Here is a 15,069-nt window from a genome sequence, read left to right on the forward strand (position 1 = left end):
AATGAAATACTTAGGTAAAAATCTACCAACATACATACAATATCTGAGGCAAATTACAAAACTGATGAACAAAATCAAAGAACTAAATAAATGGAGAGCTATTCTATGTTCACAAACAGAAAGACTCAGTATTATCAGGATGTCAGTTCTTTCCAAAATCATCTTTGGATTCAGTGAAATCCCAATCAAATTCTCAGCAAGTTATTTTGTGAATATTGACAAGCTAAGTCTAAAGTTTCTATGGAGAGGCAAAAACCCAGAACAGTCAACACAATGGTGAAGGAAAAAAAGAGAGCTGAGGCTACCTGACATCAATACTTACTGTAAAGCTACGGTAATCAAGACAGTGTGGTGTTGGTGAAAGAATAGATAAGTAGATCAATGGAACATAATAGAGAGCTGAGAAATAGACTCACATAAATACAGTCAACTGATCTTTGACAAAGGAGCAAAAGCAATACAATGAAAAAAATGGCTTTTAAACAAATGGTGCTGGAACAACTAGACATCCACATGAAAAAAAAAAATGAATCTAGACTCAGACCCTACACTATTCACAAAAATTAACTCAAAAATAGATCACAGGTTGGAGGCCTGGGTGGCTCAGTCGTTAAGTGTCTGCCTTCGGCTCAGGTCATGGTCCCAGGGTCCTGGGATCGAGCCCCGCGTCGGGCTCCCGGCTCCGCGGGAAGCCTGCTCCTCCCTCTCCCACTCCCCCTGCTTGTGTTCCCTCTCTCGCTGTGTCTCTCTCTGTCAAATAAATAAATAAAACCTTTAAAAAAAAGAAAAATAGATCACAGGTCTAAATGTGAAATGCAAAACTATAAAACTCTTAAAAGACAACATAGGAGAAATCTAGATGTCTGTTAACATGGCAATGACTTTTCAGATACAACAGCAAAAGCATAATCCATGAAAGAAATCATTGATAAACTGGACTTCATTAAAATTAAAAACTTCTGCTCTCTGAAAGACACTATAAAAAGAATGAAAAGACAAGTCATGGACAGGCAGAAAATATTTGTGAAAAACACATCTGATAAAGGACTGTCATCCAAAACATAAAAAGAACTCATAAAACTCAATAAGAAAACAAATAACCCAATTAAAAATGAGCCAAAGACCTTAATAGACATCTCACAAAGAAGATATACAGATGACAATGAGTATATGAAAAGATCCTCCACATCATATGTCATCAGGGAAACCTAAATTAAAACAAGATACCACTACACACCTATTAGAATGGCCAAAATCTGGAATACTGACAACACCAAATGTTGGTGAGGACACGAAATAAGAGAAACTCTCATTCATTGCTGGTGGGAGTACAAAATAGTACATTTGTTTTGGAAGACAGGCTGTTTCTAACGAAACTAAATATTCTTTTACCATGATATGGCAATTGTGCTTCTTGTATTCACCCAAAAAAGTTGAAAATATATGTCCACACAAAAACCTATTCACAGAAGCTTGTAGCCACTTATTCATAATTGCCAAAACTTGGAAGCAACCAAGATGTCCTTCAGTAGGTGAATGGATAAACTGTGGTACATCCAAAGAATGGAAAATTACTCAGCACTAAAGGGAAATAAGCTACCGTTTGGGGAACACACAGAGGAATTAATAAGGGAAGAGACAATCTGAACAGGCTACATACTGTATGATTCCAATTTCAGGAAAAGGCAAAACTATGGATGCAGTAAAAAGATTATTATTTGCCAGAAGCTAAGGGTGGAAGGGAAGAATAGGCAAGCCATAGAGAATTTACAGAGTAGTGAAACCATTCTCTATTATACTACAATGATGGATATATGCCATTGCACATTTGTCCACACCCATAGAAGGTACAACACGGAGAGTGTACTCTAATATAAATTATGGACCTTAGGTGATAATGATATATCAACATAGGTTCATTAACTCTAACAAATGTTCCACTGCAGTGACCCCTAGATCCCCAATCCTACAAATGCCAAGGTTCAAGGCTGCAGAAACCCAAATGTGCAGTTCCATTCTAAAATCATTAAGTAAGGTGTGTCCGGCCAGCAGAGAACCTGAATAAGGGCTTACCTGAAAATACCCAGGGCTATCAGCTTCCCCCACCTTCCAAGATCAGTCACCAGCCATTTTCCTCTTTCTCCTCTTCCTGCAGACCGGAGTATGATCTCCTTCAAGCGCCCCTTGCTCTATAGCTACACCAACCACAGACAATGGAAGCAGGTTGGGCTGGGGCCTGGTCCTGGTGAGTGGAGTATGAGGTTTCCCAGGAAAGCATTTGGAGCCCACAAGGTGCGCTTTGTGGCTCTGGTTGTGTGAGGGAGAGTAAATGGGACTCCAGGTGGACGGACAAGGAGAGGATAAGCTGAGATGAGCTGAGCAACAGGGGCAACTGAGACAATGGCAGGATTGGGCCCCAGCCACTGCTGCTGAGACCACTCTTCCTAGAGGAAGCCCAATCTCACGAGATATCAGAAGATCTATGGGGGCTGGCAAGGGAGTCTTGGATAAGAAACACCTGAGTGCCACAGGTGCTAGAGGCCTCTGATCACAGACTTATAGTTGAGGAGTCTGGTATATGCCACCTATCAAGCAATCCCCAATCCTCATGGACCCCTCCCCCAATGCCCTAGCGAGAGTCACAGGGCTGTGGTGTCTTGACCTGGGGGCCCAGCCAAATAGAGGGGACTGAGTTCTAGCCCAAAGGCAGTGCAGGGGCAGGACCACGTGAAGTTACAGTGTGGGAGTGAACTGAGCATGCTTGCAGCTCAGTCTCTCACCTTCAGTAGACCAAAGGCCCCGGGGAAGTAACTCAGGTTTCTGGAGCGGAACCCTGGGGCCGCAGTCCCATGTCTGTGAAGGTCCAAGGCAGAGTTCAGTCTGAAATCTGGGATGTCAGGCCAGCAGACGACCTGAATGGGAGCTCACTTGCTAATATCTGAGCTGTCACAGTTTTGCCCACCTTCTGCCCTCAGTCTCCAAAGGTCCTCCTCTTTCTCCCCTTCCTGCAGACCTGAGAATGGTGCCCTCCAAACACCGCTTGCCCCTACGTCCAAACCACAGACTATGTCACCGTCACCTACTAACGTCTCCAAGAGCTACCACAATATAAAACAATTAGAAATCAAAAGGATAGCAAGAAAGAAAAAGAAAGAAAGAAAGAAAGAAAGAAAGAAAGAAAGAAAGAAAGAAAGAAAGAAAGAAAGAGCGAGCCATATAATTGAAAACCCATTATCCTACATCCCAAAATCAATGGGTCAAAGAGCAAATAGCTCAAATTATGAAATACTTATAGTTAAAAGATCATGAAAGTGCTGCACACCATAATTTTGAAAGCAAAGTTATGTATATAAAGTCAAATTTATAGATTTAAAAACATCTAACAGGGAATAAAATGTCTAAAATTAGTTGAGCATTCAACTTAAAAATTAGAAATTAAGCAATGGAACATTTTTTGCAAGAACACTTTTTAAAACTATGTAATAAGCCAGTAATTAAGATAAGAGCAAAAATCAATGAAACAGAAAAAGAAGAGAAAGGATTAACAAAACTAAATCTATTTTTAAAAGACAACTAATATAGGAAATTCTTTAGTAAGATTCATGAAGAAAAAAGAAAACACTGATAAATAAGCAAGATTCAGAATGAAAGAGGGAAACCCACTACTTATAAACCAGAGATTTTTTTTTAAATTATGAATTAAAGATTGGCCAGAAAATATTTCCTAAGAAAAAGGACTGGACTAGCTCAAAAACCACTAAAACCAATAGAATGATAGATAAAACATCTCTCCAAAAGTCACCACCCAGAGAGTTTATCCAGGCAGGTTTTACTAACCATCCAAGTAACATGTAATAACCTACAGCTTCAATAATTTTTTCTAGAGTACAGAAATAAGGTAAAGTGGCCTGTAATTTTTATAAGACCAGTATAACATATATGACAAAATTAGAAAGACATTCAAAACATTAATATTCTAGATCATCTCCATTTGTGAATATATTCACAAAAATTCTATGTAAAGATTACCTAAATGAATCCAACAGTATTGTGTAGAAACACACCGTAAGTTCTATTGCTTTTACAAATTATACTAATTTTATAAGTTGAAAGATGCTTCAAAATTAGATAATTTATGTTAACTACATTAAGTGATTAAAGGGGAACATGTCATTTCAAATCATATAAAAATAAAAACATTCAATAAAATGTAACTTTTACTTGTTTTTAAAAAGCCCTTAGCAAACTAGACAAAGAGGTAATCTTATTTAACTGTATAACAGGTGACTAGCAAAAACGTACTGCAAACATCATGCAAACTTCATGGAGGTTCAGGTCAATACAATCAGACAGGATAAAAAAAGACAAATATTTAAATAAAGAGTCAAAATGTCATTTGAAAAAGATATGATCATGAATATAGGAAAAAAGGAGAATCAATAGACAAACTTCTATAATTAATGACAATGTAACAATAAGATACATGAACCTCATCTCAAAAAACAAAAGTAGTTTCTCTATACCCACGATTATCATTTAGAGAGTAATATGCCAGTCATAACAACAATAAAACCTATAAGAGTAGGATTTAACCTAACAAAAGCTTTACAAAGCCATTCTGAAAAACAGGTAAACGGCATTAAATGGCATTTAATAGACATCCAAATATACCACAATAGGTAGAGAAATATCTCAGACACATGAATGAATGAATGAATGAATGAATGAATAGGTAGGTAGAAAACTTTATTTATTCATTCAGCAATTATTTTTAGAGTTCCTGCTATGTCAGACTCTGATCCAGGTTGCAGAAAAAAGAACACAAAAGAAAATTTGTATCCTTATAGAGGATAATGAAATAAATATATCTATTTCTGCCAAATTAGACTGCACATCCAGTGGCAAATGCAGTCAAAATATGTAGAGAGTTTAAAAGAATTTACTACAGGACCATATTGTTGCAGTTTGTATTCTACATGAATGGTGACATTTGGAACTTGTGCAATGTGGCAGTCATAATTTGCAAATTTTAAAATTAATAAAAAATAAAATTGTAAAATAACTGTAATTTCAAAAAATAAAGCAAATAGCAGAGCTTAAATCAACAAGAAAATAAGATATTTTATAAGGCTATAGTAATTAAGGCAGTGTTATAATAATTGAAAAGAAAGCCAGATCTAGAAACATATCCATGTATGTACAGAGATCCATGTATCCATTTTATACCAATGTGAGTAACAAATATAATAATTTAGACAACATGAAATGTTAGAAAGGACTGTGGGATTATGAATTATTGGAATCATTTTAGGGTACAATTTGGTAGACTAGTGAAACCAAGAATATGCATACCCTGTGCCCTACTCCACTTTTGGCTGTAAACCACCAGAGAAACTTACATACCTGAATACAGAGAGAGCTATAAACACACTCTTTGCAGCATCGTAATAGCAAAGAATTGGAAGCATTTTTTTTTTCAAGTACTCAATAATTTATTTTTAAGCTAAGTGTGCCTATTACTTGAAATGTGGAAGACTGCTTCGGCATAAAAAGAATCACACTTCAAACTAAATAACGAATGTGTTATTTCTCTCCTAATTTTTTAAAATATGAACATTCTGTAATTCAGTCATGGGGGCCTTTACTTCCAGGTGACTTCTTCATTGGGTCTCAATTCCCTTTTAAACAACAAACTTTTGTTCTGGAAGGCAGTCAGCTTTTCATCATTCTTTCTGTCTAGATAACATCCAAGGACAAACCCCGTGGGCACAAGTATATGTACCCAGTGGTCACGAACAATCTGAATTACATTCATCCTGAGTGCTGCGGCCCTGATGCCAAAAACGACCCCACGACCCTAGAAGCATGTTTTTAAGTTTTATTTAAATTCCAGTTAGTTAATATATACTGTAAAATTAGTTTAGGTGTACAATGTTGTACACACTTCCATACAACACCCAGTGCTCAGCACAAGAGCACTCCTTAATCCCCATCACCTTTTTAACCCATCTGCCCTGACTTCTCCCTGGTAGTCATCAGTTTGTTCTCTATCATTCAGAGTCTGTTTCTTGGTTTGCCGCTCTCTCTTTTTTCCCTTTGTTTGTCTCTTTTGTTTCTTAAATGGAAGCATCTTTAAATATCTAAGTTAAAAGATAAATAAAATATATATAATAAAATAATAATATATAAATAAATAAATAAATAAAAATATAAAGTGTTATATTAGGTATGACTGCTAAAATTATATATATCAACATAGATCTTAGAAACTAAAGTTTTGTGAAAAGTATCAGAAGTAGAATGAGAAGTACATCAAAATGCCACTGTATAAATGTTTTAAATATAAAACATATATATTAAATACATTACAAACATAAAATATATTACTATTACTATACATTTTATGATATACATTTATATAAAAATAAGGACATAAAAGGTAGATACACATGGAAAGTAGATGTGAGTGGGAAATTTCATTGGAAAGATTTTTTTTTAATTTAAAGAAGAAATACAAATAAAGTCTATTAAATTCATGAATGCTTGCTTGAGTGGTATTTTGGCACTGAAAATCAATTAAAGAGCTAGATTTCACCTTGGAGTGATACACCACAGGACAGAAACAAAATAAGGGGGAAAAACTAAAGAATTCCAGCCTACCTAAGTTTTCCATTACCCTCCTACACAAAGAATAGACAGAAATAGAGGCTCTGGACTTCTACCCACCATGGAATAAAGATTTTAAGTCACCATTCTCATCTAGATAACACAAGCTGGCTATAGCAGCTCCCAACTGACATCTCACATTTATAACAATCAGCCTTTTATTGAGGGCAAGGGCTGTGTCTTAATTTAGTTAATCCCATCAACTCACTGTATGTTTCTTATGCATAAGATATTGTGCTAAAAGTTGATAGAGACGGAAAAGATGTCTTTTAATTGAATCTGTAATTTGTAGAAAGTTCAAAATCACCTCACATGCTAAGTATCCATCACACTCAGAGAAGTTAAATGATTTGCCCAATATCCCACAATTAATAAAGGGAATGAAAAAGAGAAGTTGAAATACCCGAAGTTCTGGGCAATTCAGAGAAATACTAAGGATAGGATCAGAAGAATCAATTCATAGAAGGATTCTACTTAAACAACAACAAAAACAAAATGCACAGTATTTATGGAAGTGGATATACTGAATGATGTGAAAATTGGAAAAATACATTACTGGATGGGGACAAAAGATGGGCCACTCTAGAAGTTACAAAAAAGACTAAAAGTATGGCAATAACATATCTACACTGGGTGACCTATTTTTTTCTATCTCTAATGTAAATGGTTTGATTTCACTGGGATGCCTGGCTCATACTCAACCTGTCATGACTTGAGCACTCTTTCAGCACAGGGCCTAGATCGGTGGGGTCTTTTCTAAGTCAGAGAATGCCACTATTCTTGTATCATGATCCACAGCTGTGAGGTCACTGTGGTGACTTTATTTGGGCAGTAATAATTACATTTTCAGTGCCAGCAATAATTATTCAATTTGTCATCTAATTGTTAAGTGAGCCAAACTTGGGATGGATAGTAATATGTGACGTTATTTCTCAACTTTCCACCAGGGATGTGGAAACCGTGGATTTATTGGTGAGGAAGTGAGTACCATTTGAGAATGAACAATAGTTTCAGCTTTCAGCATGGGCAGACTCTGGGGCAGCATTTCCATCCTTTGGACGGGAAATAGAAAATTTTATTCTCATTTCCAGCTCTGCCCAGGGCCACAAGCAGAAATGTGAAGATTATTGTTCTCCAAAAAAGAGACATGAATATAACCACAGGCCAACAACATCATTAGCCACCCATTCAATACTCCAGTAATGATTGATGGGAAAAGGGAAGCTTTAGTCTCCTGGGATTGTCCAGAGTGGCTCATAACAGTAACAGCGTTATTGCAGCCAGCCATAAATCACCAGTGTTACTGCACTTCTCTTGGAAAACTCTATAGCCATGGTCTCAAGGGTTTGCACAGTGAGTCTGCCTTGCACATTTAACATTGGCATTTTGATTCAAAATCTCTGAAAGAGGTCGTAGCGGAATAGAAATAAAGTTTACTTCTGAAGAATATATTTGGGATATATGGGATCTGAATTAGAGTATCAGGTACTTTTCTTAATTGAAGTAACTTTTTTTAAATTTCCAAAAAAAGAAACAAATAACAGATCTTGTATAATGTCAGAGGTGAAAAGTATTATACTTTTCACTTTTTATTTTTATAAAAAAAATTATACTTTTTTTGCTCCCTTTCCTTCCAAAAATCCCATTGAAATGACAGAAAACATAACCAAAATTAATTCGTATGGTCTTTCAAAAATAATTATCCAGGCAAGAAATTATGAGTACTTTCTGGAAGAGAGAGGCAGAGAATCTGGCATCAACTAGATGGAGAAATAAAAGCCCGGAAAATGGTGAGCCAAAGACAGAAAAGATCTGAAAAACCTAAGAGCCATTCTTTCCAACAAAATTCTGGATTAACTTCTCACAGAGTCAGCAAGTACAGAAGGTGGTAGCAAATTGTGGGTAATTAATAATAGTACCAGTGGAAATTTTGAACTAGTAATCCCACTTCTCCTGTATGGGAGATGGATGGACATGTGAACTGCAGTTTGACCCTGGACAAATACAAAAGAAAGGTCTATAAATAAGTAAAGTTGATGGAGTAGTATTTCCTAGTATGAATGTATATTAACACAAACACACACAAACATATATACTCATATACTTACAAAAGAGGAGTTTGTCATTCTCTGTTTTATAAAATGGGACAATATTGTACAAAATTTTATGAAGCATCGAAATAAAAAGTAGTTTTATTTTAGGATATATAAGACCCATAAGATGACTGTCCTGGGGCGCCTGGGTGGCTCAGATGGTTAAGCATCTGCCTTCGGCTCAGGTCATGATCCTAGGGTCCTGGGATCTAGTCCCACATCGGGCTCCCTGCTCCTTGGGAGCCTGCTTCTCCCTCTGCTTCTCTCTCTCTCTCTCTCTCTCATGAATAAATAAATAAAATCTTAAAAAAAAAAAAGATGCCTGTCCAGTGCCAAACTCAGAATATGTGAAAGAATTTCTAGTGAAAAAGATATTTGGCTGATTTAGTTCATATGAAATGAAAAACTATTACTCTAACCATTATATCTATTTAACAAGATTCACTGTTGACTTTTAAGAGAAATTTTTTAACTAATTGTGACATGCAATTCAATTAAGAAAAAATTAAAACTACAAGTTTAACCAAATAGAAAACCTTGAGATTACTAAATGTGAACATCATACAATTTTAAGCATGTTACAAAGATCAAGATTGCAATCATGAGCTAAATAAAAAACTCTAGGTCACCACAAGGACATAACTGCCAACAGTCACTCTTCCATTGCAATGGTTGGAGAAGAATATATGGCTGAAATTATACAGCTAAATCAATGATGTATCATTTAGTCTTCATCTAGGTGCAAGTGTAGGCTAAGTGATAAAGACATTTAATTATTTCACACAAGAAGTCTTCAAGTAGGAAGTTCAAGGGTAAATATCGAAGCTCAATGACTTTAAGTGACAATTTTTTATACAAATTTATGTTATTATTTAAATATGTGATGACACTATTACATAAAAGTAACAGGGGTGATAAATAAATAACTACAACATATAGCTAAGGTCTACATCAACTTGGCTGTATATCATAACTTATTCTTCTGCCTTCTCTTTGGCCATTTGAGGTTTGGTTAATGATTAAATTTTGCATGCCAATTTCTGGAATTTTAAAATGTGAAAGAATTTGACCTTACATATAAAGAAAGAAAAACAAGTAGATATAGTACATTATATCTTAGTTCAAAATACTATTTTCAGATATTCAAGGATCCAGAAAGTTTACCATCCATGTCCTCCTTCTAAAAAAGTTTATTACTGGACAAAATCCACTAAAATAAAAACTCAATCCAAAAGACAAACATGAGGGGCACCTGGGTGGCTCAGCTGGTTAAGCAACTGCCTTCAGCTCAAGTCATGATCCTGGAGTCCCAGGATGGAGTCCCACATCAGTATCCCTGCTCAGCAGAGAGTGTGCTTCTCCCTCTGACCCTCCCCCCCTCATGCTTTCTCTCTTATTCTCTCACAAATAAATAAATAAATAAAATCTTTAAAAAAATTTTTCCAAAAGACAAACATGGGATCCAAGATATGGTGAAATCACCTCATGTATTACTCAGCTTTGGCTGCCATAACAAAATACTAATAGACTGGGTGGCTTAAACAACAGAATTTTATTTTCTCACAGTTCTGGAGGCTGGAAATCTGAGATCAGGGTGCCAGCAGGGTCAGTTTCTGGTGAGAACTCTTTTCCTAACTTGCAGATGGCCACCATCTCCCTGTGTGTTCCTATAACTTCTCTGAACACCACGAAGGGAATGAGCTTTCTATTGTCACTTCTTATAATGACACTAATCCTATCTGATTAGTGTCACACTCTCAAGACCTCATTTAACCCTAATTACCTCCTAAGGTCCTATATCCAAATACAGTCACATTGGGAATTAGGGTTTCAACATATTAATGTAGAAGGGGGACAAAATTCAGTCCTTAGCACCTAACATATGCAATAATAAAAAAAAGTATGAACACTGTGTCAATGCAAAAAATGGTTCAGATCAGAGGAGGAAGTCTGAGAACTTTGAAAAACCACCTTCAAAATTAGACTAGATACTACTGTGCAAATTTTTGAGTAAGAATGTATAAATTATAACATGCTCTTAATGAGAAAGTATTCTCCCTATTCAGTAAGAAAAGAAAGCTTTTAACTATGAACAAATAAAAATAGAAAGTTATGATCCAGACAAAGTAAGATGTGGTAAGATTTTGAGCAGCTGAGAAAACTATAAGAAATAACACTTTCTGAAATAATGAAGCCAAAACACCTAGTCATGTAACTCAGAAAGACCAATGGAACCAAACTAGTCTTCTGAATTTATAGTTCTTTGTGTTTCCTAAAAGTGATTTGTCATTTTACCATACATTTTGCTTACAGATCAGTCTTTTCATATTAATTTCTCTCAAAGAGTGATCCTAAAAGTAGTCTTGAATTTTAAACTTGTATTTAAATTAATGAAAGATGAACTGATTTTTATTAATAATTAACAGTACATTAAGTTTTATTATCTAGAAACTTCAGTCCATGCTAAGAAATGTGTAGTTCCAAGTCACAATAATAACTACCATCACAACAATAAAGCATTATCTGAAATCTTTTAATTTTTTTTCTTAATCTTTTATTTTTAACTTTGGTGGAACTTCTAGCAATTGATAATACATATTTTTTCAAGTAATTAGAGTCCAGTATTCCCTTCAGTTACACTTTAGTATCTTTTTTCTTCTGTCAAATTCAAGTAAAGTTAAACTTAATGTTTTTGTTTTAAAATGTCAACTATCACCTCCCTTTGGGTGCCTGGGTGGCTCAGTTGGTTAGGCAACTGCCTTCGGCTCAGGTCATGATCCTGGAGTTCCGGGATCGAGTCCCGCATCGGGCTCCCAGCTCAACGGGAAGTATGCTTCTCTCTCTGACCCTCCCCCCTTCTCATGCTCTCTCTATCTCATTCTCTCTCTCAAATAAATAAATAAATAAATCTTTAAAAAAATAAAATAAAATGTCAACTATCATTCTTTACATAGAATATGAATGATTTCAATTTTATACTTTTTTTCTTTTCTTTATTAATGAAGGATAGTTGGAAGAAAGGCAGGCAGAGACAAGCCATGCCCTAAGAGGAAACCACACTTAAAAGGATTTTACAACACCCTGGAAGGAGCCCTCTACCCTTTTCCACGTGATAGGTAGATGACAAAAACCTGATTGGGTGACAGCTCATGGAGGCTGAATCCATTTAAAACAGTCCACCAACAAGCCCATAAAAACCCCTAGACTTAGAAATTCTGATGGCAACCCTCTCAGGTCTCCTCCCTCTTCGGGAGCTTTGTACTATTGCTCAATAATTTTCAATCACTCAGTAAACTTTGCTTTGTTGCCCACCACTCTTTGTCTGGTCTACCTCTTCATTCATCAAAGTGGAGTGACCAAGAACCACAGACACTGACAGAAAAGAAATCCTGTAACATTTTTTCCCAAATTTCCCACTACAAACATATTACTCTTCAAATCAGAACAGTCTAAAGCATGTTATTTTTATTTCAAGTGTCAAAAAATATGGATATTAAAACTGAAATATCTGAGGGGGGCTATGATGTGGTCATGGATCTAAATTATCTCTGAACTGGAGTCAAGAAAAGCAAAACCAAAAGAAACAAGAAAGAGAGGGAGCTCACTAGACTAAATGTTTTCCACTGTTGGAAACAACCGAGTAGACTAGAATCCAACCTCAAAAATGATATGAGGAATTCTTAATCTCAGGAAACAAACTGAGGGTTGCTGGAGTGGTGGGGGGTGGGAGGGATGGGGTGGCTGGGTGATAGACATTGGGGAGGGTATATGTTATGGCGAGTGCTGTGAATTGTGTAAGACTGATGAATCACAGACCTGTACCTCTGACACAAATAATACATTATATGTTAAAAAAAAAAAAAAAGAAGAAGATAGTAGGAAGGTAAAAATGAAGGGGGGGGGGGAATTGGAGGGGGAGATGAACCATGAGAGACTATGAACTCTGAGAAACAAACTGAGGGTTCTAGAGGGGAGAGGGTGGGGGATGAGTTAGCCTGGTGATGGGTATTAAAGAGGGCACGTATTGAATGGAGCACCGGGTGTTATACACAAACAATGAATCATGGAACACTACATCAAAAACTGATGATATAATGTGTGATGATTAACATAACAATAAAATAAAATTTTTTAAAAAATGTGTGAATGTTAGTCATTTTCTTAAATAAAATGTAACTGCCCTAGATGCTTTCATACTTTGGAAGCTATCTGGACCATTTCCTCATCAATTTTATCTTTTTTTGTTGTCTTTGATATTTCCTACAAACAATTTGGGTTATTTATAGCAAAAAGTGTAAGTAAAGAGAATGGCCAAAGTCAGTCCCTGAAGTTTATCCTAATTAAGTAATAATAATAACAGCAACTGACATTTGCTGAGCACTAACTAGGTGATGGGGACTAGTGTAAGCACTTTTTATTCTTTAATTTAATCCTCCCAGGTCTGTCGTAAGGTCAGTGTGACTACCCTCACCTTACAGATGAGAGAACTGAGACGTAAAAAGTTTGTCACTTGCCCCCAGTCATTCAGATCAAGTGGGAGTTCAACACTAATCCAGACAGTCTGACTCCTGAGGCCAGCTCTAAACAACTACACTAAACTTCGCTTTCAGGACAAAGAACACTGGTCAATACTTTCTCCAAGATGAATGGAGAACCACATGAGAGTAAAAGAGAGGCTCAGTTTTCAATTTCCAACTCGGTTTATTAAAAAGGCACAAAGCTTCTCTGTGTGAATAAACTTGCTACAAGGAAAATGAAATTGGTTAACGTTGGAAAAGCATTTTACAGTTTACAAAGAAGTATTACATGTTAGAACTCACTTAATGGGCCTCAAAATTGGGAAACATCAGGAGGATCATTATTTTATAGCTGAGGAATATGAGCATCCAAAAGTAGAGATGACTCTACTGATTATAATGGAGTCAGAACAAAAGCATGCTTTCTAACCTGGATCTTGTGCTCCTTCCATCTTTATTTCCAAGATGAATGCCAGTTTTTAAAAAAATGAAACCATTCAAAGTCCATCTTGGTTTGAGAAATGCCGAGAAGAAGCATGGAATTCTTTTTATTTGTTGGTGTGATATGTTTCCCCTTCATCCTTGCTCTCCACTCCAGTTCCCACTACCCACAGCCCCTCCCCTCAGGCACCTGTTCTACTGTGTTCAGTATTAGTCCTTAAACTAGCATGTTTCCTTACAAAATGATGTATGGAAAAAAAACTCCCATATTTCTCTTCTACTACTCACAATACTTCTGACCACCAAATCTGTGGGGTTTTGCCCCACCTCAGCCAATTCTCTGACACCAGATAAGTGCCCTACAATTCAGTTATGTTCTGACACTTTATCTACCTGGACTTAATATCAGATCCCACAAGGATCCTATAAGACCCCTCCCACTTCAGAGGCCAGTTACAAGTCACAGGTTGTCACCTGTACTTCTGACCAACTGGCGATAAATTAGAGTTCTCAAGACTCCCTCTTCTGGCTTGATAATTTGCTAGGATGACTCACAGAACTCAGGGGAATACTTACTTATGTTTGCTAGTTTGTTAAGTAATAAAGGATGTCATTAAGATGAACAACCAGATGAAGTGATACATACTACAAGGGCCAGAAGGTTTCTGATCACAGGAGCTTCTGTCCCTGTGGAGTTGGGGTACATTGCCCTCCCAGCGTGTAGGGTTCACCAACGTGGAAGCTCTCCAAACCCCATAGGTCAGGGAAATTTTTTTAAAGATTTATTTATTTATTTTGGAGAGAGAGAGCACAAGCAGGTGGGACAGAGGGAAATGGAGAGTGAGAATCTCAAGCAGACTCCATGCTGAGAGAGGAGCCAGATGCAGGGCTCAGTCTCACAACCCTGAGATCATGACCTGAGCTGAAACCAAGAGTCATATGCTTACCCAGCTGAACCACCCAGGCACTGCCCACCCCCCACCATAGTTCAGGGATTTTTATGAAGGTGTCATCACATAGGCATAAGCATGACTAATTCTTAACTCAATATCCAGCTTAAAGTTCCAAGCTTCTAATCATGACTTGGTCTTCCTGGTGACCAGCCCCAATCCTGAAGCTATCCAGGAGCCCACCAAGCATAGCATCACTAGAAAAAAAAATTTCCCAATACCTATGAAATTCCAAGAGATTTAGAAACTTTGCCTTAGAAACCAGGGCCAACACCAAATATTAGAACAAAAGATGCTCCCAGCACTTTTATCACTTTTATATATTTATTTATATATATAAATATATACTTATTATAAATCACAATATCACAAATGGGTTTGTATGTCATACATTAATTATCT

At 36.5% G+C, this 15,069-nt stretch overlaps 1 pseudogene; it reads right to left on the reverse strand.

Moving 5' to 3' along the window:
• Window positions 1-5,491: 5,491 nt before the first annotated feature.
• LOC141372466 (NADH dehydrogenase [ubiquinone] 1 beta subcomplex subunit 1 pseudogene) lies at window positions 5,492-5,851 on the reverse strand (annotated as a pseudogene).
• Window positions 5,852-15,069: the final 9,218 nt, after the last annotated feature.

Source organism: Callorhinus ursinus, unplaced genomic scaffold (genome assembly GCF_003265705.2).
Source record: "Callorhinus ursinus isolate GAN/ISIS: 27379988/994484 unplaced genomic scaffold, GSC_fseal_2.0 scaffold4, whole genome shotgun sequence".
Taxonomy (NCBI): Eukaryota; Metazoa; Chordata; class Mammalia; order Carnivora; family Otariidae; genus Callorhinus; species Callorhinus ursinus.